Source organism: Plecotus auritus (genome assembly GCF_963455305.1).
Source record: "Plecotus auritus genome assembly, chromosome: 3".
In the NCBI taxonomy this organism is placed as follows: domain Eukaryota; kingdom Metazoa; phylum Chordata; class Mammalia; order Chiroptera; family Vespertilionidae; genus Plecotus; species Plecotus auritus.
Window position 1 is genome coordinate 192,261,412 of NC_137772.1, and position 24,623 is coordinate 192,286,034.

The following is a 24,623-nucleotide window of genomic DNA, read 5'->3' on the forward strand; positions in this document are numbered from 1 at the left end:
AAGAAAAAACAACCTGTGGTCTCCTACCAACATGAGTACTCAATCCTTAACTGACAGAAAAACAGAGATCCGTACATATTAAAAGACACTTCCTGGGGACACAACAGATCTAATGAAATGCTGAGCCACATTATACTGGAAAATCCTGGCATCACCAAGCTGTAGTAATTTTTTTAATGCAATGCTTTGACGTATTGACAGGGCTAACCTGACGGATTTAAGCTATGAAAACGTGCGCTGCATATTTATTTCCCTTCTAAATCCCTAAAGACCAGGGGCAACACTGACCCGCAATTCCATCCGATGCTTGCACAGCTCGTTGCCTTTTGATGCTGAGAAAGGAGTGGTTTAGCAACACCAGGCGGCTCTGCGATGCTAACACAACAACGCAACGCCCGACTACAAACCAGGTACTCGGCTTGCGAGACACAGTGCCGCCCAAGGACCCACATTCAAAGCTCACGTCCCTTCAGGTGGAATCTTAAGTTTTCTGCGATTTACCCTCTCAAAGTTTCGAGTGTGCAAAACGGAATTACTTTGAAAGTCACCTCTTCGGGACCCCTCCCTATACAGATCGGCAGCCGGCGGGGGGGCGGGGGGAGCAGGAATAGAGACGGAGGAGGGTTCATCGTTCAGACAAAATTTTAAAACCTATAAACAAATCATTGTTTCAGAGGAGAAAAATAAAGCGTTTCACCAAACCGCCACCCGGCAAGCGAGCATCCGATTTCCATTTGGAGGAAAAAAACATTAGAGAAACTAGACATACATTTCCCTTCCCAACAAAAGTGGCCTCTAAACTCCCCTGCCAAGGACACTGGGAGGAAACGGAGAAGCGAGGAACAAGCGCCTACTTTTCAGGCAGACGCGTGTGTGCGGCGGGGAGATCGCGCAGCAGGGACACCGCGGGGAAAGGTGAACCGGAGGGAGTGGGGTGGGGGCGGATCGGACGGAGAAGCCCCAGGTGCGGAGGGGGAGCGGGCTCGGAGGCTCGGGGAGCAGGCGGGAGGGGTCCCGGACGCTGCCCAGAAATCGTGGCCGCCAAGGAAAGTTAATACTCAATACTCACTCAGTTTCGCAACTGCGCCGCCCCCGCAGGCCGCCCGGCCGGGACGCTGGGGACGCGGCGGCGCCCGGAGCCCGGCGGCCGCCCAGCGCCCGTCCCCGCCGCGCAGCCCCGCGCGCCTGGTTCCGCGGGCCGCGCGCCCCGCACCGGACGGAGGCCCGGGCGCCCTCTCCGCGCACCTCCCGGCGGCGCTAGGTGAGTGAGGACGCCCCAGGCTGGGCTGCGGGCGTGTGCGAGGCGCGGGCAGCGACGCCGCCAGCAGAAGCCGCCCCCTGCACCGCCGCCGCCACCGCGGGTGGACGGGCGAGCGAGGCTGGGCGAGGAGCCGGGCGGCGGGCGCAGTGCGGGCACCGGCGAGCGCGGCAGCGGACTTGGCGGCCGGCTGGCTCCCGCGGCCGGCGTCTGGGCGGGGGGCCGGGCTGGGGGCCGGCCGGGCGGCGGCGGCTCCGCCCCTTGGCCGTGCTGCGGTCTGCGCGCGCTAGAGGAGCGGTGCGGGGGCGCCCCCCTCGGCCGGCGCTCGGGTTACAGCCGCCGCTCCGGTCCCTGGCCCGCGCCTCGCCGGTTCGCCGGCGCCGGGGGAGACCTTGTAACGGAACTGGGACGCCAGCGCTGCATTGTGGGAGCTTTTGCAGCGGCGGGAGTGCGGCGGGAGTGCGGCGGGGCCGCTCACTCCCCGGGCCCCGCTCGTCTGGCCTCGCCGCCGCTGGGCCCGCCTCACCCCGGCCCCGAGGCCTGAGGGCCAGAGGCCACCGTGGAGAGGTGACCGGTGTCGCACTGACTTTCAGGAGAGCAAAATCTTCCATAGCCCGGGGTGACTGGTGAAACGGCCCTCCACGGTCACCCCGGAAAGTAGGAAGCTTTTCCCGCAGACGCTTAAAAAAAAAAAAAAAAAAGCCCTTCCAAGCCCCAAGAACCGGGTTTGAATCGCTTTCGTCTGGAGTGGCAGTGATTCAGCGACCCCCTTCTCAGCAGCAGGCAATGACAGAGACCGGAATCCAGAGAAAGTGAATGAATCAGACGTGAATAACCAAGTTTAGGAAGAGCTGGGCTCAGATTCAGGAGCACCCCCTTCACCCTTTCGTGCCCCCCCCCCCTTACCTCCCTTTAAACATAGCAACTAGTCGAGAAAGGAAAATAGTGCTTTCATCTAGAAATGCATATATGTATGTTGTTTCCACTATTCCACTTTGGTGTGTGTGTTTGTGTGTGGCGGAGGGCGGGGGGGCACATGCAGTTACTCTAGCCACTGGACAAAATTCAGCCTTTGGTCCAGCTTGTGCTCACACATGCCCACACCTCTGCAACAGCTATTAATTTGGAGGGAGGTGGGGTGAAGATAATGGGTGAGATGCAAGAAAGCATTCCGGTTATAAAACGCCGCTTTTAATTCTCCAGATACTTTTTTTATTAATCATCAAAACAAGGATATTAAATTTGAAGCACAACTTGTTACAGCTCATCTTACTCGGGGCCTGATCTGTTTTGTTTGGGTTTGTAGTAGGCCTTTTGTTTCTTCCGCTTGTTTTTTGACCTTTAGTTACTGCGCAGCTCATTAGTTCCTCTACCTCAGAGGTTAACTGAGGAGAGAGAAATGGTAAGACTCACATTTGGCTAATCAACATTTGGAGGGTTTGGGGAGGAGAATTCTCTTTGATTCAAATGTAAAAACCAAGGGAACTTTATTTAGAGATGACAGTAGGGCATGGATCCTTTGCCCAGAGTTTTCCAACCTTAACGTTACCATTTCCTAAGCTCTCATTCCCTTGTCAGCCTTTCACTCCACTGAACATCAGTCACCACCTAATTGCCAAATCTAATGGAAAATTTTAATCTCCATCCTGTGCCTTTTGTGGCATTTGCAAATGTTGACTTCTCTCTCCTTCCTTCTTGGAACTACCCCCCCCCTTTTTTTTTTTGCTGTGATAGTCATCCCTGTTTTTTTGGTGATCTTGAACAGGGGTGAGTGATAGCAGGCAGGAGTGTGTCTTGTTAAACCAGGATTCTAGATCTTACCAAGTAGAAAAACCTTAATATAGTTCCTGTGATCACCAGTAGGGTCCTGAGGTCGATTTTAGTATGCATCTGGAGGTGAACAAGATGACTGATAACAACCAACTCTCATGTGACCAGCATGTAAATCAGGAAGAAATTTACTATGATTGAATAACCATGGTCACCATTAAGGAGAAGCATTACTAGCATCGGGGTACCTGGTGAGGTATCCCCACCTGTAAACCAGAGTGTGCCTTACTGATGGCTATTGAAGTCCGTGAACTTACCCCTATCCAGTTGTGGCTAGATCCAGATAAATCTATTCCCTACCTCAGCTCCATGTGGTTAACGCATTCCTTTCTTCAGTGCATAGTTCAATTTGTTTTAAGCTTTCTTAGCTATTTTCACACCCCTGTTAAGCCTTCCTGAGATCATACCAAATGTCCTTAATGAGAGTTGTAAACAACTCTTATTTCTGGTTTCTAATTATATTCCCAAAAAGTAACCTAACTAGAAATCAGTGAGTGCTCATGCACTTCGAGCCCTGTGACATAATCAGATTTGATTTTCAAGAAAACAATCTGAGAGGATAGATTCAGAAAAGACGAGACTACCAAGGGAGAGAGACTTATGTGGAAAGCATTGGGAATGAAAGGGGTGGGGGATAGCACCTGGAGATATGTAATTACGTATAATTGCTTTCCTATTGCTAACTAGAAACAAGTTACCACGAACTTAGTGGCTAAAAGCAACAAGAATGTGTTACCTGAAATATACAGGAAACCAAGATGGCGGCATAGGTAAACACCTAAACTGCTGCCTCGCACAACAATTTCAAAACTACAACTAAAAGACAGAACGGACACCATCCAGAACCACAGGAAAGCTGGCTGAGTGAAAATTCTACAACTAGAAGGAAAAAGAAAAGCTCACAGAGAATTGGAGGTACGGCAAAGGGGCTTTGTGCGCGCAGAGAGGAAGGGCGGCTGAGAGCCTGGCTGACTTTCTCTGGCGGAAGGGGGAAGGAAGCCCCCGACCGCACTGAACCCCAGTTCTGACAGCACTGAACCCCAGTTCCGGGTGAGCCCCTGGGGACCCACGCTCTTACGGGGGGAGTCTGGACTCTCAGGCGGAGACTCGGGAGCCAGGGAAGGCAGAGGTCTGGAGGCGCACGCGGGCCAGTGCGCACAAAGGCTGCGGAGGTTGCCACAGGCTTTCCCTAGTGGAAGGGAGTCAGAGGATTCTGACTGCACTGAGCCCCAGTTCTGACTGCAGTGAACCCCAGTTCTAGGCGAGACCCTGGGGACCCACGCTCTTGTGGGGGGAGTCTGGACTCTTGGGCGGAGACTCGGGAGCCGGGGAAGGCAGAGGTCTGGAGGCGCACGCGGGCCAGTGTGCACAAAGGCTGCGGAGGTTGCCACAGGCTTTCCCTAGTGGAAGGGAGTCAGAGGATTCTGACTGCACTGAGCCCCAGTTCTGACTGCAGTGAACCCCAGTTCCAGGCGAGCCCCTGGGGACCCACGCTCTTGTGGGGGGAGTCTGGACTCTCGGACGGAGACTCGGGAGCCAGGGAAGGCGGAGGACTGAAAGTGCGCACGCGCGCGTGTGCCAGTGCGCACAAAGGCTGCGGAGGTTGCCACAGACTTTCCCTAGTGGAAGGGAGTCAGAGGCTCCTAACGGCACTGAGCCCCAGTTCTGACTGCAGTGAACCCCAGTTCCAGGCGAGCCCCTGGGGACCCACGCTCTTGTGGGGGGAGTCTGGACTCTCAGGCAGAGACTCGGGCTGGGGAAGGCGGAGGACTGAAGGCGCACATGCGCGCAAGGGCAAGGCTGACAGGAAGCCAAGACTGAGACTCCACCCCATCCAAGCTGAGCACAGAGCCTATTGCAATTTGGCAAGTCTAATCCTATAAGGCTGTCTCCAGCACCGAACTTCTCCCAGCATAGACACAGCTGATCCTTACAGCCAACTGGCCCAGAGGTCAATTCTTCCCAGTGATACCAACAACAATAAAGACTTAATTACAACAAGGCTGTACACACAGTCCACAAAGGGGTGCACCAAGAGTGTCCACCTCAGGTTAACTGGGGAAGCAGACCCACTGGGCCATATTGGAAACCTAGCACAAATATCTACCTTACCAACTCAGGGAAGCAGTGAAAATGCGGGGTCAAAGAATCAGATCACAAACGAAAGAAATGGAGGAAAACAAACGACTGGATATAGAATTCAAAACCACGGTTATAAGACTTTTTAAGAATATCCTAGAAAAGGCCGATAAATATAACGAGACCCTCGAAGATATGAAAAAGGACCAACTAGAAATTAAACATACACTGACTGAAATAAAAAATATTATACAGAGACCCAGAAACAGAATAGAGGAACACAAGAATCAAGTCAAAGAATTGAAATACAAAGAAGCAAAAAACACTCAACCGAAAAAGCAAAAAGCAAAAAAAAAAATTCAAAAAGTTGAAGATAATGTAAGAAGACTCTGGGATAACTTCAAGCGTACCAACATCAGAATTATGGGGGTGCCAGAAGAAGAGAGAGAGCAAGATACTGAAAACCTATTTGAAGAAATAATGATGGAAAACTTCCCCCACCTGGTGAAAGAAATAGACTTACAAGTCCAGGAAGCACACAGAACCCCAAACAAAAGGAATCCAAAGAGGACCACACCAAGACACATCATAATTAAAATGCCAAGAGCAAAAGACAAAGAGAGAATATTAAAAGCAGCAAGAGAAAAACAGTTAATTACCTTCAAGGGAGCACCCATACGACTGTCAGCTGACTTCTCAACAGAAACTATGCAGGCCAGACGAGAGTGGCAAGAAATTTTCAATGTGATGAATAGCAAGAACCTACAACCAAGATTACTCTACCCAGCAAAGCTATCATTCAGAATTGAAGGGCAGATAAAGAGCTTCACAGATAAGAAAAAGCTGAAGGAGTTCATCACCACCAAACCAGTATTATATGAAATGCTGAAAGGTATTCTTAAAGAAGAGGAAGAAGAAAAAAGTAAAGAGAAAAATTATGAACAACAAATACATATCTATCAACAAGCGAACCTAAAAATCAAGTGAATTAAAAACCTGAGGAACAGAATAATCTGGTGAATATAATAGAATCAGGGGCATAGAAAGGGAGTGGACTGATAATTCTCAGGGGGAAATGGGTATGGGGGGTTCATGAAGAGAATGGACAAAAATCATACACCTATGGATGAGGACAGTGGGGGGGAGGTAAGGGCAGAAGGTGGGGTGGGAACTGGGTGGAGGGGAGCTATGGGGGGAAAAAGGAGAAATAATTGTAATAATCTGAATAAAGATTTATTTTAAAAAAATAAAAAAATAAGTATACACACATGTAAAAAAAAAAAAAAGAATGTGTTACCTTACAGTTGTGGAGGTCAGAAATCCTAAAACCAAGGTGTGGGCTATGTCCTGGCTGGAAGCTCCAGGGGAGAATCCATTTCCTTGCCTTTTCCAGTGTCGCACGATGCCATCTGCATTTCTTGGCTTGTGGTGTCTTCCACTATCTTCAAAGCCAATGACATAACATCTTCAAATTTCTCTTTGTCACCTCTGCTTCATGATTAGAGGGCCATCTCTTAATCTAGGCTAAGAAAATGGGAACAGGTGTAGCCACATTTCTAGCCCTCTATGCGATGAACTGAATTGAATTATTTGCAGGAAGAGATGCTAGTGTCTCTATTACTAGTCAAACCATCAGTGGAATTTTAGTGCTGCAGTGGTGACGCATTAGTTCAGCTAAATCATGGGTCCCTCAGTGACTTACGTATGTAACTGAAATCCAAGGTATTATCCACACTAAGAAAACCAGGTTCACATCTGCAGTCCTTGGGTATAAATCCCTTTCTCTGGAAATCCCTGGCAAGTCATAGTGCCGAGTTTGAGATATACATGTCTAGACAAGCATTTCCCAAACTGGTCCATCAGCAACAGCACCCTGTAAGATGGGAGGCAGGGAAGATGGTTGTTCCATGCTTAAATACAGTCCATGGGACTACGGTTTAGGCCAGACTAGAAGCTCGTCTATGGGTCAGATACTTCCAGGGCAAAGGATCGGGAAATCCTTTCATGAGAAAGTCCAAGGGAGAGACAAACATTTTGTCACAGCAAACAGGTATGTGTGCTAGGAGGAATAAATTATGGACTTCTGCCTGTAACATCAGTTTTTTTATGCTGTAGCCCTCCCTATCTTGCTTTCGTTTTCCCTCCTTCTTTACCCACTCAGTGTTTCTCCCAGACTGCTTAACAGCTTCCTACTCTTTCAAACGGTGGTTCAGGACCCCTTCTCAGTTCTCTTACTACATTACCCGGAAATTGCTCCTTTATTTGGGGAGCCCTCACTGGCCGTCCCCAACCTCACCCCTTCCCACTTCTTGAAGCCAGGAACTATGTTGTACTTAGCAGTGTATCCCCCATGCCTGACACAGGGCCTGGTTCAGACTGGGGGAACTCAGTTAATATTAGTTGAAATAATTAAGTGAGTGAATGACAATATCAGTGGATTAAACTAATGCCACCTACTCACCTTTTATATACTTTTCTTTGGTCTTCCTTCTAAGCTATAACTAGCTAAGATTTTCATTGTCTTCTTTAACAAATAAACACACACACACACACACACACACACACACACACACACACACACCATCATAAGCTATGGTGTTGTGCTAGGTTTCAGGATTACAAAAATTAATTTGACATAATTTCATCCCTCTAGGAGCTCACAGTTCATCTAAGGAAACATATTCTAAAAAAGAAAATGAGACAGATAATTCTAGGTGCCTATTCCATTCCCTTTTTCTCATTCTTTCTTAGTAACAAAAAACTGATTTTGTGCCCAGTGAAAATTTTTATTTCACAACCTTCCTTGCAGATAGGTTTTACTAAGTATAGACGAATGGTAGGTGGATGGAGGGTGCTGTATAGGATTCCCAGGAAAACTCGTTACTTGTGGTGGGGTACTGGCTGGGCTAGTACCTAGTCTTGCCTGGAACATGGATGTGGTAGCTGGAGCTACAGCAGTAATCTTGTGACATCAAGACTGTCTTGAAGCCCAGTTATATGCTAAAATTTGTACAAATAGGGTCATTTAGGGTTCTTCAGCCCATCTTACCACGCCTTGATTTAGTCACTATTAGTGATAAGTTTGGAAGGGAAAGAAAAAAAGTATTCTCTCCCCATTTGGTATATGTGTGTGTGGAAAGCAAGTATAAATGGTATTATTTCTCACTAGTGGCCCGGTGCACGAAATTCGTGCACAGAGTGGGGGTTCCCTCAGCCCAGCCTGCACCCTCTCCAATCGGGGGCCCCTTGAGGGATGTCCGACTGCAGTTTAGGCCCAATCCAGAGACATCCCTCTCTCAATCTGGAACCGCTGGCTCCTAAGCGCTTGCTTGCCTGCCTGATCGCCCCTAACTGCCTCTGCCTGCCTGCCTGATCACCCCTAATCTCTCACCCCTAATCTGCCTGCCTGCCTGATCACCCCTAACTGCCTCTGCCTGCCTGCTTGATTGCCCTTCACTGCCCTCCCCTGCTGGCCTGATCTGGCCCCCAACTGACCTCCCCTGCTGGCCTGATCTCGCCCCCAACTGCTCTCCCCTGCTGGCCTGATCACCCCTAACTGCCCTCCCCTGCCAGCCAATTTGGTTCTGATTGGTCAGTTTCTATGCCAGTCAGCGTCAAAAGCTCCGCCTCCTAGGCAGCCATTGGCTCCTCACAGTTCACCCAGATTTGGTTCTGATTGGTCGGTTTCTATGCCAGTCATTGTCTCTGGGCCTGATCAGAGAGGCGGGGCTGATCAGCAGCCCCCACAGAGGCCCAGAGAGAAAGAGAGGCGCAGCTGCTGGCGAAGCCTGGAGAGAAAGAGAGAGGCAATGGCTGATCAACAGGGGCCACAGAGGCTGGCTCAGACCCTGCCTCTCTCTCCAGGCCTCTCTCTGGGCCTGATCCGCAGCCTCCTCAGCATTCAGTGCTGGGTCGCCACGGCAACCCAGCACTGACTGCAGGACTGAATACCGGTGTTTGGTTGAGTCTTTGGTCGGTCATTACGGACCCTGGGTTTTTATATATTAGGATTCCTGATGAAAATCTTGTATGCATATTGAAACACTGCAAAGCTCTATAAATATTGTGATTTATATGACCAACAGGCTTTTTAGAAACAACCAACAGTCACCAGATCTGTAGAAATTTTTAATTTAATAATAGTTTCTTCTTTAAAAAATGTTTAGTTACTAAATTTTAAAGAACCCCTTAAAAGACCCTCCAATAATCTGATGGGGCATGAGGGTGATGATCAGTATATTTTGTTAAACAAAGAAGTGCAGTATGGAAAGAAAAGAAAGCATAAGTTATAAATGGAAACTACAACAGGTTCTACCAAAAGGAATACAACCAAATATATCCAGAAATAGGATTTAAAATAGGATTGGGTCTTTTTTAGGTAGATGTTTTGGGGGATGATAATCCCATGAAAATGGAACAGTCTTGTTTGTGTGTGTGTGTGTGTGTGTGTTTACTATAGGCTAGACGAATGGATTTAGTCAGCTGAAATTAACTATGGGGATTCTACCAGAGCTTATACTAGGATCAGTATATTGGGGAAATCAATGAATGTGGTACTTGATGTTATAAAGACATGGAGTAAAATCTGGTCTAACTGGCATTCTTTCAACCTGAATGCCACTCACCAATCTCCCTACACTTCTCAATACTATAATTGAGGTTTATAATGATGACCCTGATATGACTTCTGAATCATAGCAGAAAGATAGATTATCTTCTGTGTTGCTTTTATGTACTTAATTATATTTTTATTAATTTCAGACTGGAAATTTGTTCTGTTTAATGATACTGCTAGATTAATCAGAGCCTCCTTATTAGGGACCCAGCCATCTATAATAGGAGATTCTGCAGTTCATGTGGGGCAAAAATACAGCTGATTAAAAATGTGAGATTTATATGATCATAGTAAGGATAATTATTGCAAAATAGTTTAGAATCATTCAGCCACATTTTTAAGAATTGTAACAAATGTATTGATGAATGGTAAATGCATGCTACATAGCAGGGAAGGCTCTAAGAATGTTAGGAAATTGTGGGATAGACCTAGAGAGGCTGGGATGGAACAGGGACTCTTGGGTAAAGGCTTATGTCTGAGGCTCACCTGCTAGTCTCCCCCTTTCTGTTCTCCCACTGGCCGTAGAAATAGACTTACCTACTTACCTTTCCTCTGCTGGTCTCTTTCCTGCCCACCAGGATTTCTATCTCCACTGGCCTCCTCTGGAGCCGTACTTAGAGTCTGCCTTCAAGCAGCTTTTCTGCCCCTCTTCATATAACAAAGATTCATGTTCAGCTTCTCTGGCATTTTCTAGTAGTTTGATAGCTAAATATGATGGTGGGTGTGGAGAGAAGAAATAGAGGAAAAATCCTTCCCATGTTATTCTTCTTCCCAAATTTAGCCCAATGAGCCAAGCCCAGCATGGATGCTACTGGTGGGTCTTTGGGAAAAACAGAGGCCATGGAGCTGATTCACCTGCATTCAGCAGAGCACCCAGAGGTTGTCCTGGAAGGTTCTGAGTGAAGGTTCTGGGGTGCAAGGTAGGGGTGAAGGAGGCAGACAGCTCCAGAGGAGAAACAGGAATGGGCAGATGGTACAGGAGCAGAGACAAGGCAGTGTATGGTGTTCCTCTAACACAGTGGACAGCAAACTCATGAGTCAACAGAGCCAAATATCAACAGTACAACGATTGAAATTGCTTTTGAGAGCCAAATTTTTTAAACTTAAACTTCTTCTAACGCCACTTCTTCAAAATAGACTCACCCAGGCTGTGGTATTTTGTGGAAGCGCCACACTCAAGGGGCCAAAGAGCCGCATGTGGCTCGCGAGCCGCAGTTTGCCGACCACGGCTCTAACAAAATAGAGACTTCCCTTCCCTCCCCTCCCCTAGCCCTTTAGTCCCAGACCTCCCACTAAAGACATCATTTTAGACAAATGGAAGAAAAGTTGATGACTGGGAACAGGGGTGGGACAAGACTGGTGAGATACTGGCTACTGTAGGCTCTGAAGGAAGAGAGAAAAATCACATTTTGTTTTTAATCTCGGAAAGAAAGAGACATTTCCTGTACCCTAAGGCTGGGGTAAAATAAATGATTGCAAGAACTACTGATATTGAAATGATAAATACTACCACTTTGACCAGAATCAGAACTCTGTACTCAAATAAGCAAGGGGTTGGGGGTGGCCTCGAGCAGTACAGCCCAAGTGGATGCTGTGTGGCACAGAGGAAGGCGGGGTGGACGGGTTAAGACACTGATAGTGTCGTCATTCCCATGCCTGATACCTTCCAGGAGAGACCATTCCCTTCCTGCTGCTGCCCTTCAGCCTCTGACCTATATGGGAGGCACGGCGATCCACTTAAATAAAAGAACTTGAAAAGAACTCTAAGGCTCTTTTCTCAGAGAGATTGAAAAGACACCAAGACAGACCTTGGTTCAAGTCCTGACTCTGTTTCTTACTACCTGAATGACTGTGGGCATGGTATTTAAGTTCTCTGACTTTAGTTTTCTTGTCTGCAAAAACAACAAAAAAACAAAACAAAACAAAAAACAAAAAACTAAAAAATATGAGGGCCAGGAGAAGAGAGAATAATATTAGCAGCACATAAGGAATAGTTGTGATTCGCTGGTGTAATGTGTGTGTAAAGCATTCAGTACAATGCCTGGTACATAACTGTTTTTAATATCTTCAGACTGTTGGGTCAGAAGATACTTTCAACAAAGCCAATAATTTTTCTGTTTCAGTATACTCTGTGGCAGGCTGTGTTCTAAATGCTTCTCATATATTAAGTTTTAAATACAACTGCTGTACCAGATAGAGACTATTATTATACCCATTTTATAGATTGGGAAGTCACAGCACAGAGAGATTAAGCAATTTAATCAAGGTTCCAACATTAGATAGTAGCAGAGCAAAGATTCAAACCCAGGAAGTCTGGCCTCAAAGTCTGCATTTTCTACCACTGCAATATGTAGTCAATAAAAAGTGAGGCAAGAATTAAAAGTAGCTGAGGAAATGAAGCATAGGATTGGCACAGGTTCAAGTTGAAAAGATTAGAATGAAATCGGGAATTGTGATCTGGGTTCGGCAGGTTCCTTTCACCTGGTGCCCAGAGTGTGCAGAGGGTGTGGGATGGGAAGGGAGGATTGGGCTGGCCCAGCAGCATCAACACCCCCTCATTATGGGCTATAGTAACAAAATAAGTTAGCCTACTATTTTAGGATGATTGATGTTTCCAAGGTAATATACAAGCCAATTGGGAAAGTAGCCCACAGATGACTGATTAAGATAACTATGTGCATTTTATTTTATTTTTTTTATTGATGAGAGAGAGAGAGAGAAACATTGATTTGTTGTTCCACTTATATATGCATTCATTGATTGCTTCTTGTATGTGCTGTGACTGGAGATCGAACCCACAACCCTGGTGTATTGGGACTGTGTTCTAAGCAACTGAGCTCTCAGGCTCAGGGCAACTATGTGCATTGTAAAGGCGTTCCTGGATTTCTGTCTTTTACCAGGTAATGGGACATCCTAGGAAGTGAGCCAGCGAGTGCTAGTTCTCCTAGTTACATGAACTTTGTGGCTCTGGGCAAGTCCCTTTGCCTTCCCTGGCCTCTCTAAGATAGAAGGGTGATCTGCCAGTGGTTCTTTGAACCCCAGCATTAACGGGCAGATCTGGCTGCCTAATAAGAGTCTGCTTCCACTCCCCCTGTCTCCTGTGTGTCCCCCAGGTGTGGTTATTCCGAGAGGCTGCATCTCCATGGGGGCTGCATTGTTCTTGTGGCAAGGCTTATAAAATTACCTCAAATGTCACATCTAGCTCTAACATTCTGAATATATGAATCATGCATTAAAGTAGTTGGTGCCATTGAAAGAGAAGAGACATGGCAAAATAGGCTTGCTCCAGCAATTCAAAAACCAACTAAAAAAATCCAGGAAAAAACAACAACAACAAAAAACGTAGGCGAGGCTTTAAGATAGTTTTGCACTAGGATCATAATGAGTGAATATAATTCTATTACGTATTTTTACTTTACTTTGTGACTTCACTCCTTGCTTTTATATAGTATCAATTTCTGAGCATCAGTTTCCAAAAAAGTCGTTATCCTATGTATTCTACAAGATGTTGGAGCTTTATAACAAATAAATGAACAAAGAGTGGCTACCCTAAGAAGAAATAGCCTCAAATTACTGGTTGCCCTAAAAACTGGAAAGTCCATGTACTAATAGGGGTCATGACAGCTTGTCAAAGTGAAGAAAAAAACGCATAATACTCCAGTGATTCTAGACGGAAGTAGATAATCAATTCAGCCCTAGGTAGTTTCAGAGAGGAAACCAAGAAAAGGAAATCTTGTTCTTCTCCTCAGGGCAGAGATGTTTTTGTTTTAATTTTAGCACCTGGTGTTCCCTAGAGACATGTTGGCTAAAACAAAAAAACACTTTATTAGAATCCAAGTGTTAGAAATTAATCAAAGGTGGCGGACAAGTCAGACTCCCTTCTCCTGTAATAAGTAATCATGATTGTATGCTGGGGTCCTTGTGGGTAAGGCCTCTAATTCTGTCTGACCGTTTTATGCAGGAGCAAATAAAGGAATAAAAAGGAGTTCTTAGGAAAAAATTAAGTTAAATTAAAGCAAAACAAGCATGACAATGATATATGGGATCCTAAAATGCTAGACCTTGACAGTGCACACCCAAGCCTGAGGGCTGTGTCAGTCCAGGCAGGTGACCTTAATTACTGTCTTTCCAGTAGGCTGGACTAGGAAAAGGGAAGAAGTGGTGATTTGGGTGAGGAACTACTTTGTACATAAATATTTATTTTACTGTGAGAGCTCAAGGACATCCTTGGGTCATATTTTAGAGATAGTGCAGAATTCACATGAATGATTCAAATTCCTGAAATTGAGAGAAAATAGACTATAAATGATTTCCTAATTTTTAAATATAGGCAGAAAGTAATATAGGCAGAAGGGAAGAGGCATTAGAAGGTAACATGAGTATGAAATGGGTTTGAAAGGCTTCAGGTACTGGGTTATAATCCTCCTAGCTCATGGACAACATCTTAAGAGTTCTTTTCTGTTTTTTCTTTGAAAAAAAAATGTTCTTATTGATTTTAAAGAGAGAGGAATGAGAGGGAGAAAGAGAGAGAGAAGGAGAGAGAAAGAAACATGGATCGGCTGAATGGAACCGGCAACTCTTCAGTGCATGGGACAGTGCTCAAGCAAGGGAGCCACTCTGGCCAGGGCTTTGTGGTGTTTTTTTTCAAACCTACTCTTCAGTAGTCAGTTCAGTAGTTACTATGCATGTAAGAGGTGCTTGAGTGAGTCTTTTTTGTTAGAAAAATGAAAAGCAAATTAATACAGTTTCTAGAGCTCTCTTCAGAGATCCGAGCCTAAGTCAGGACAATTCTAAAAAAGATAGAATATTCGCAAATGAAACATACTGAAGTCTTCTAATGCTGTCAGTTTAAAATTTAACCCTTCTTCATTCTCCTGGCTACCCTACCCCCACCCTTGATGGCAAGATAACATGTAAATGGCTGCAGGCAAACTGTGAAGTGCATGGATTAGCATCTAGAGTAGGGATGGCGGTGCTGGCTTCCAGGCAATTTATTTAATCTGTTTAGACGTCAATTTCTGCCTGTGTAAAAAGGGATGATGATAATGAGTGTTTACCAAATGCAGTGGTTGAAGGATTAACTGTGTCTGACCTAGAATAAGCCTCAGTTCAAATTAGCTCTTGCCCTTAATCTTTCCACTGAAATCAGAAGTTTCAGGCTGGAAGCCTGATCTTTTAGGGAGATGCTTTCCCTTACGTGGTGTACCAGAAATGACGGCCAGTACCAGCTGTAGCGCTTAGCTCCAGGTGGGTGAATATTAGACAGAAACGTTGCTCCATGTACAGTTGTTTTTGTTTTTGGTCCATTCTGCTGATAAATATCCTGTGAGAATTCTGTACAGCAGGGCAGAGGCTGAGCAGGAGAATAATATTGAAGGGCTGCCAGTGGATAGAGCATTGGCCTGCGGACTGAAGGGTCCAGGGTTCAGTTCCTGTCAAGGGCATGTACCTTGGTTGCAGGCTCCGCCCCCGCCCAGGCCCCGGTCAGGGCATGTGTTTCTCTCAGATCGATGTTTCTCTCTGTCTTTCCCTCTCTCTTCCACTCTCCCTAAAAATCAATGGAAAAATATCCTCAGGTGAGGATAAACAACAACAACATTGAAGGGTTTCTTGGTGTTGACTTTGAATGCCTGTTTGTCACTTTGTAAAGTTGACTTAGTGTAGTCAGTTTGTATTTTTTAAAAATATATTTTTATTGATTTCAGAGAGGAAAGGAGAGGGAGAGATAGAAACACCCATGATGAGAGAGAATCATTGATAGGCTGCCTCCCGCACTCCCCTCTTCCCCTCCCCACCCCCGCACTGGGGATCGAGCCCAAAACTTGGGCATGTGCCCTGACTGGGAATTGAACTGTGACCTCATGGTTCATAGGTTGATGCCCAACCACTGAGCCACACTGGCCAGGCTCAGCTTGTATTTTTGAGTCACATAGCAGCTTTTCAAAAACTCTCTAGATGTGGACACAGAATTTCCATGGCCTCACCCCCATCCAAGTGGCTTGTAACAGAAGGAATCAGAGCAGCTGGGAGGGCTAGTATGGCATAGGCCTGAAGCAGTATGCTGCATCGTCGAGTAATCCAAGACTGCCAATAAAGTTTCCTGTCACAGCACAAGTGAAGCCAGAAAATTTTGAATTATAGCCTATTGAGCTGGAGGGGGTCATCTCATCCAATCCTTTCAATTTCCAGTTGAGGAGTCAAATCCAGAGAGGTCTAAGAACCTGATTAAGATAATGCAACTAATTAGACTCAGAGTTAAGACTCAAGACAGAATAGGGGGGAAAAATTATATTTAAACTTTACATCATTTCTACCCTTTGTCTCATTAACTTTGATCTCTCTGCAAAATAGGTAACACAGCAATTAGCTGGAATAAGTGAAATTTGTGAGTGAAATTGTGCTGACATGTTTGGGTTTGTATTAATATTCCCGGAAACCACAAAGAGCACTTATTAAAGAGCTTGCAGCCAATTTGAGAATTTATGTTTAATTTCAAAGGGTGCTTTCATTTTCAGAAGTTAGAGCAATCTTTGTTCCGTGTTCAGGCTTTAAAGGCTGGGCTCTCAAAACCCATGGCGATGGTTCATTGTTGCCGGTGCCACCGTTAGATCAAGTACTGCTTGGGAAGCAATTGGAGGCGATTGTAGAGGAGCTCAGTGGCACGTCTGTGATTACAGTACGTGCAGTTGTCAAGTGAGAGGAACCAGTATTCCTTGGTGACTCCCACCCTCAGTGGGCTGTGAGCAGTCGTCAGATGCACAGAGAACAGCCCTCCACTGTATTTAAGACACAGGACTTACACCCAGATCAAGCTGCTCAAAATTGCCTTTTTTGCTCAAGATCAAGCATCTTCAGAAAGTCATATTGTAAGCACTAGGGGAACCATTAAGTTGTACTGAAATAGAACAGCTAGGACGAAGAAAACAAACGTGTACTTGAAAGACGCAAGGAGGCTTATACTGGGTATAGTCATAGGGCCCCTGTTCAGATGTATCTTTTCGGCCATGGAGATTGTTCTCATTTGCATCTTGGTATGTTTTCCCTTCTTCATTTTAAACCATGAACTCTCCTTGTGCCAATTAAAAAAAAAAAAAAAAAATAGCAGTCAGTCACTCCCTAAATTCCTCTGAGCTTGTGAACATTCTTTCTCTCCACGTGGTCACTTGCTGCCTCTCCTAATCCGAGACCCTCACTGCAGGCTGTAATCAAATTCCTGGAGGTGGGACCAGGGAAGAAAAGTTAATCCCAAACTGTTCTCATCCTTTCCCACAAGAGATCCAGCATATGTCAGTCTTGCTTTCTTTCCCCCTGCTTATCTCTTCCTTTACAAATACTTGTAGATATGAGCACATGAGACTTTTACTCCCTTTCCCTTCTGTTTCCTGTGGATGAAAAAAAAGGGGGTTCTATAGAAAGTAACCTCAAGAGTGATCTGATCATAAATTCCTAAGTGGGCAGGTCTTGGTGGGTAGTCAGTCACACCCCAGGCCTATAACTTCTTTACTAAAAGGATTATCTTTGCCTTAATTGTCCTGCCCATTGTTTCTGTGCACTAGGTTGGTACATCTTTGAAACGTCCCCTTTCAGAACCCTGCTTGTAATACCTGACCACCCTTTCAGACCCCTCCTTCAAAAGTGTGCAAGATAGCACTTAATCTTAACTCTCCTGTAATCATCTTGCTTTCTCCCACCTTCCTGTAACCTTCCTTACGTCCCCTCCCTAATCTCAAATGCATAAAAGAAGAATTTATCTCAGTCCATTGAGATCTTGCTTGCAGGTATATCCTCTGTTTGGCTCAAATACATTTTTATTAACAAATTCTCTACAGCCCTGGTCATGTAGTTCAGTTGGTTAGAGCATCATCCCAATACTCCAAGGTTGTGGATTTGATCCTTGGTCAGAGCACATATAAGAATCAACCAATGGAAAAAAAAAAAAAAAAAAAAGAATCAACCAATGAATGCAGAAATAAGTGGAATAACAAATCAATGTCTCTCTCTCTCTCTCTCTCTCTCTCTCTCTCTCTCTCTCTCTCAAATCAATAAGTAAATATTTAAAAAAATTCTCTACAGGTTTGGATGTTCTTACGTTGGCATTCCCAACTCTTTCCCGTTTTCTTTGTAGAATCCTCTCCTCCTGCAACTGTTCATTATTTTCTCACTCCCATTTTGTTTCCAAAAATCTACAGGTAACTCTGGGCTGATCAGCATTTTCATTTTGCTTGTGATAAACCTTGAAGGAGGAAAAGCACTGTCCATGCATTTTGGTGTTGTGTCAAAGTGAAGAACCTCGGCCGGGACGCTTCTGAAAGTCCACTTTGACTGCCCATTGAAGTGTTCATTCCCTTCCCCATCACGTCCTCCTCCAATTAAATGTAATTCCCTTATTAAAATGATTTCTTAAAAAGTGTTTCTAGCCAACAGTTTCATTTTGAGTGCTACAGTACAGTATTGTCTTCCACTAGTTTTCATTGCAGATGCACCCCAGGAGGTAAATGAGCCCCTTTGAAATCATTTTGGAACCTGGCCATGTTTAGAACATTGTTTCTATGAGAAAATGAATTCCCAACTTTTAGACATAATTTATTTTAAGTTGGGTATTTCCTCTGTGTATTTGGTAACAAAAATCTTTTTGATGTGGTGACATAAAATCGGAGACCTGCCTTGGTTTTCACCTTGTTGAATATTTTCATAATAGAAAAAATTAACCCATTTATTTCTTATATTTTGTGTGTGTGTTTGTATAACATTCTAGAGATCTTGCAATGCATATTGTTGGTTGTGTATAATTTTCCACTATCAGAGAGTACATGGAGGTTGTAGTTGTCCACTGTTTCTGCTTTTCCCCTCTTCCTGGGCACAGGGAGAGACTATGCTCTCCAGCCTCCCTTGTAGCCAGGTGTGGCTGAGTACAAGTGATGTGAGGAACTTCTGCCTTATCTGCTTATCCCTGGCCTGAGGCTCCCTCTCTTCCCTCTGTTTAGCCAGCGGGAATGGTGAGGACCAGAGCAACCCTGCCAGCCAACTGTTGATGGCAGAGCTGCTGCCAGCCTGGGTCTCCAATGACTGACCGGAGCAGGGCTGCCCACCCAGCTGGAATGCTTGTCTTGGATTATTACCTGGGAGACAAATAAACTCATTGTTCTTCAAGCCACTGAATTTGGGGCCTTTCTTTCTTACAGCAGCTTGGCCTATTCAATAATACTATTACAAAACTTATTTTACAAGGTTTCCTATGGTGAAGTGTCTTACCTCAATATCTGAATCAAACCATATAAGCAAAAACGTAATTTTCTTCAGAAAACAAAACTCTAGATTCTTCAGCTGTTTTCCTCTGATTCTGATAGTGAATTTCCCTATACATTAAGAAATTGATAAGGCTAATTTAATCTTCCATTCAAACATGAAAATCTGTTTACCAAAGAGCTGTTATTTGAAAGGGGTAGTATGTTTTGGCCTTCATTTAATATACATATATATTTTATTATATGTATGTATATATATAATAAGTAAAAGAATACCACCTCAGAAGCACATTTCTTTGCTATAGTATGTATCCTGTGATAATCCCATTTTAATTAGGGACAAATCCTGCTTATGATCAAATGTACTCTCAGGAAACAAGATTCTTTAGGGTTTACTTTTATTATAATACTAGAATGAAAGAAACATGAAGCAAGTTTAAATCAATGAATTAAAAAAATGTATAATTGAGTTGAGGGTAGAATCACACACACACACACATGCCTATTCATGCTTTTTTTTTTTTAAATACCCACAATTGGTGTCATACCTGATGGTACTTCTTTGCTGAATATTTTTGTGTATTTGTTGGCTTGCTTTTCCTCCTCACAAAGCAAAATAACACTTAGAATTTAGATTTTTTTGTAAAGTTTTTAATCAGAATAGATATTCAGATATGGAAATTAAATAGTGCCAAATTGGCTTATGGCTAAAAAACAAACATGTAGTCTCAGAACCAAAAAGGATGAATTCATTTCTCACAATTCTAAAATTGAGGAGGTAGGAAAGGAGTTATAAAAGAACCTATGATCTTCATAACCTCATAAAAGCTAAGTGAATATTACAGTATTCTTAGAATTCTGTGTGAGTTCTGAGAAAATGCAACTTAAGAGGATAAAATGGGCATTAGCTACAGGAAAATAATCCATTTTCTCAACATATTTGAACTAATAGCAAATACATCTCACTTTTTTCTTTCTCTTTAATGCAGTATGAGGCTTTACTACTCTCTTGGCCAGTACCAAAATTATGATAGTTGTTATCTAGATCTTCATTGTGCATATGAAGATTTCTACTTCAACCTTAAAGTGACATCTATGAAACTTTGTCTTAGTAAGCATTGTTTCTCTCTTCCACCAGTTTCTGGCCATCAGACTAAGCTAGGTGGGAGCATTATAATTGGGGACTGCAGTGTCATATGGGTTGTAGATCTGAAAAGAACCTTGCTAAGTTTTCTGTGTTGAAAGATATAAACCCAGTATTATCGCAGTTAACTGCTGTGTGACAATTCATCTAAAGTCTTGGTCCAAAAAATTTGGAGAACTGAATCCTAATGCTGGCTTTAGCACTACTTAACTTTGACAAATCCAAGCTGGGCCTCACCTTCGTATCTGAAGCAGAATACTGTACGGATACATTTTCCCCAAGCCCACTCTAGAGGAAGTCTGTGCCTTCAGGAAATGGCACAGCACACAACTCTTTATTTTAAAATAAAAATAAAGACAGTCTTAAAGAGGAAACTGCCACAATGGGGAGGGAGGAGTAAATGGCTGAGGAATGTGTAACTCTGGGACAGGGATCAGCAAACTGGACCCAGCAAGCCAAATCCAGCCTGCTGCCTGTCTTATTTTAAGAGCTAAGAATGACTTTTTAATTTTTTAAAAATATAGTTTTATTGATTTCAGAGAGGAAGGAAGAGGGAGAGAGAGCTAGAAACATCAATGATGAGAGAGAATCATCAATCAGCTGCTTCCTGCACTCCCCACACTGGGTATCGAGCCCCCAACCTGGGCATGTGCCCTGACTGGGAATCAAAGTGACCTCCTAGTTCATAGGTCAACACTTAACCACTGAGCCATGTCCAGCCGGATGACTTTTTAATTTTTATGGTTTCCTTTAGTCCAAATAATAATAATATTTTAATACATGAAAATGTTATGAAATTCAAATATCAGTGCTCATAAGTTAAGTTTTGTTGAAACATAGCCATGCTCATTCATTTACACAGTGTAGCTGCTTTCACACTACAATAAAAGAGTTTATTAGTCATAACAGAGATCTGCAAAGCCGAAAATATTTACTATTTGTCCTTTATGGAAATAGTTTTACAACCCTTCCTCTAAAATATCCAAGGTAGAAATGTCCAGTGGCAGTTGGAATTTAGATTTTGGAACGATCCATAAGAAGAAGTGGTTTAAAATGTGAGAGTTGATGAAATCAAGAAAGAGCAAAGAGGTCTGGAGAAAGCACCTGGTGGAAGATCACTTTTTAAAAATATTATTTTCTTTATTGATTAAGGTATTACATATGTGTCCTTATCCCCCCCATTGCCCTCCCACCCCCGACCCCCACACATGTCCCTCACCCCCCTAGTGCCTGTGTCCATTGGTTATGCTCATATACATGCATACAAGTTCTTTGGTTGATCTCTTCCCCTTACCCCCATCCTCCCCTGCCTTCCCTCTGAGGTTTGACAGTCTGATTGATGCTTCTCTGTCTCTGGATCTGTTTTTGTTCATCAGTTTATGTTGTTCATTATATTCCACAAATGAGTGAGATCACTTTTGACAACCGGGAGAGGAAGGAATCCCTGAAGGGAGTGAAGAAGGCATAGTTAGAGCATGGTATGTTTCCCAAAGAAAAGCAAGGAGTGAGTTCAAGATGAGTTGGTAAGAGCAGACATGTCAGAGAAATCAGGTAAACTGAATAATAAAACAGTACATTGGACTTGGTGATTAGAGGTTATTGGTAGCCTCTGAGAAAAGCATTTCTAGGAAACCATGTGACATTAGTCCATTTCAAGAAGTCCAGCAGCAAACAGATTTACTCTGGATAGGAAACCAAGAAGATAATAATCTGAAGAGGTTGCAAAACCAAGGGAAGTTGACTGTTGTTTGCTTGCTTGTTTGTTGATTTTTTAGGAGAGAATTGAATATTTGTAGGCCTAACAAAAGCATAGAGATGAGAAAATGCAGAGACAGAAAGCTGAGCAAACACCAGGAAAAGGAAGAGAGAAGAGGTTGAAGGTATGACTAAAAGTTGAATATGGAAAGGGTGAAGCTCCCTCTGAAGCAATAAGGAAGAAAGAAAAAAATGGAAGCACAAAGAAAATTTGGAGGGGGAGGTGAAAAAGGGTGTAATGGCAGGAAGTGACAAGGTCACCTACATAGAATAAGGGAGCTGGGATTATGATGGGACATTCCAGGAGGATAAACCAATAACTTCCTGTATAAAGCTGTATAGTCCTCTGAAGGGTTTGAACGGACTGCTGGGGAGGGCGGGGGAGGGAGTATTTGATATGGTTTTGTAATCTTTCCCAAAATTTTGGTAGCTTAGGTGTAGAGATGATCAGAGACTGAGATTACTGTGGAAGACTCAAGAAACGTTAAGGGGTGGAATGAGTGTTCAAGCAGACAGTGTTTAAATAATTTCTCCAAACTGGTTGGTAGACAAGAGACACCAGAAGGAACTTGAGCAGCTAGGATTTAAAAAAAGGCTTCAGACAACTGAGCCCAAAATGCCATTTAAGAGGAAGGGAGTACAAAAGATAGAAATCAATAAAGATAAGTAAAAGGGACCCCTATCATCACCACCACCAAATTTAAGATCTTGGAGAATTGAAAATAAGGTACCTGGCCATTGTAGGTACTATGGGAATCTCAGAAGAAATCTGAAAATGAAACTCTAGAAATATATGCTTTACCTTGGAAGGCCCTCATTCCTCAGGAAGGTTTTTTGTTCCACGAATGCTTCCCAGGGTCCTGTAGGTGGAGGGGATCAGAAAGACCAGACAAGCGATGTCTGAGCTCTTACCAATGGGACTGGGCCACAAAGAATATCCTTAGCCAGAGAACGTTAACCTCAACCTAAGGTTGAAAGTGAGTAGTCCTTTGGAATGGAGTTGAACAATGACTCAACTCACTGGCTTTGGCTCACTGGGGTCCCTTTCCTTCCCTTCCAGGGAAACAGTTTGAATGAATAGCAGCTGTGAAATACGCCCTTGAGAACAAGACTCCTCCTATACACTAATAAATACTAAATGCTTTCACTACAATTTAAATGAATGACTTGCTTCCCTCCCCCTTCTTCCCCCCATGCCTCACAATGAATGGCATGAGAATGACATTTTTTTCCAAAATGTTACACATTAATACGAATTTGTTGTAAAATCATGAATGTCTACCAGTTTTGTTGTGTGGGTTTTTGTTTTTTTGTTTTTTGGTATTGTTGTTGTTTTATATTTTTATTGATTTCAGAGAGGAAGAAAGAGGGAGATAGAAACATCAATGGTGAGAGAGAATAATTGATCAGCTGCATGTTGCCACTGGGGACCAAGCCGGAAACCTGGGCATGTACCCTGACTGGGATTCAAACTGTGACCTCCTGGTTCATAGGTCGATGCTCAACAACTGAGCCACACCGGCTGTGCTCTACCAGTTTTGTTGATTAAAAATTAATTTGCATAAACATTTGAGGAATGGTGGGAGGGAAATTAATAAATACCTGAACCATTCAATTATTTGAAGTACCTAGGTATTAAAATTTACTAAAGGACCATTTCAAAGTGTATTTAACACATTAGTGATTTGGGGGGGTTATTTGAAATGAAAAACATTTTTTTTTTCAGCTCCCATTTTACCTCTTCTCCCCTTGCTCCTAGCCCAAAAATATTCCGTCAGAGATTCAGCAAAAATAGGAAGGAAAGGATTCACATATTCCAGAAAGCAGATAATTTCCTAGTCTTCATGACATAAGAATACTAGCTCTCCCACAGAGAACCAAATTGGATGACAATTTTAGGATAATTGAATTGCTTGATGCTTTTCAAGTTGTTGGGAAACCAGTGCTGTAAAAACCAGTTTTCCCCCCAGTGCTACCTGTAGTTTCCTGTGATGGGAGATTTTCTGTTTACCCATTAAAACAAAACACAGAGCCAAGCTTTGCAGGTTGGTAGTGGGTTTGTTATACAATGACCATGAAAAGGAACCACCCGGTAATCTAAATGAAAACAAACGAAGTTGCCTGAATGTTCCATAAATCAGGTATAATAATTGGGAGTGGACAAAAAATACCTGTATAAAAGAGACTTGTAGATCCTAATTATAAATCATGTAAGGGTAAAGAGTTACCATTGTTTCCCTTTCTGGATGGAGATTTGGGCTTTCAGGTATGAAACAATTGATAATGATACTAAACAAAATGATTGGTAATTACGAAAGAGACTAACACAGAGAAAGAAAAGTCTCTGGCTGTGACCAGCCATGGAGCTGAACAGAAAGGCAATGATTTAGGCTTCTGGCTCTTAAGATTGAATGTGCCCCTAGAACCGCCTTCGTGGCTGGTTAAAACAGGTTGCTGGACTCCCACCCCCAGAGTTTGAGTTTCTGATTCAGTGGATCTGAGGGGGCCATGGGAATGGGCTGTGAGTTTCCATTTCCAACAAATTCCCAGAAGATGCTGCTGCTGGCACTACGCTTTAAGAACCAAATTTAGGTTAATTTAGAGCAATATCTAGAGACAGAAAGGTTTAATAAGAAAACATTGAAGACAGTGAGGAGAGCTAGAAGAAACTTTATTGGAGGAAGTTAAAGGGAAGAA

The 24,623-nt window shown here is 43.7% G+C and overlaps 1 protein-coding gene across 2 annotated transcripts in view; it reads right to left on the reverse strand.

Moving 5' to 3' along the window:
* RASSF8 (Ras association domain family member 8) overlaps positions 1-1,628 on the reverse strand; it is a 109,544-nt gene extending 107,916 nt beyond the window's left edge. For both annotated transcript variants that reach the window (XM_080660630.1, XM_080660629.1), the window contains exon 1: positions 1,070-1,628. The gene's annotated coding sequence lies outside the window, so the exon portion shown is untranslated. The remainder of the gene's footprint in view (positions 1-1,069) is intronic.
* Between the last annotated feature and the right edge of the window lie 22,995 nt (positions 1,629-24,623).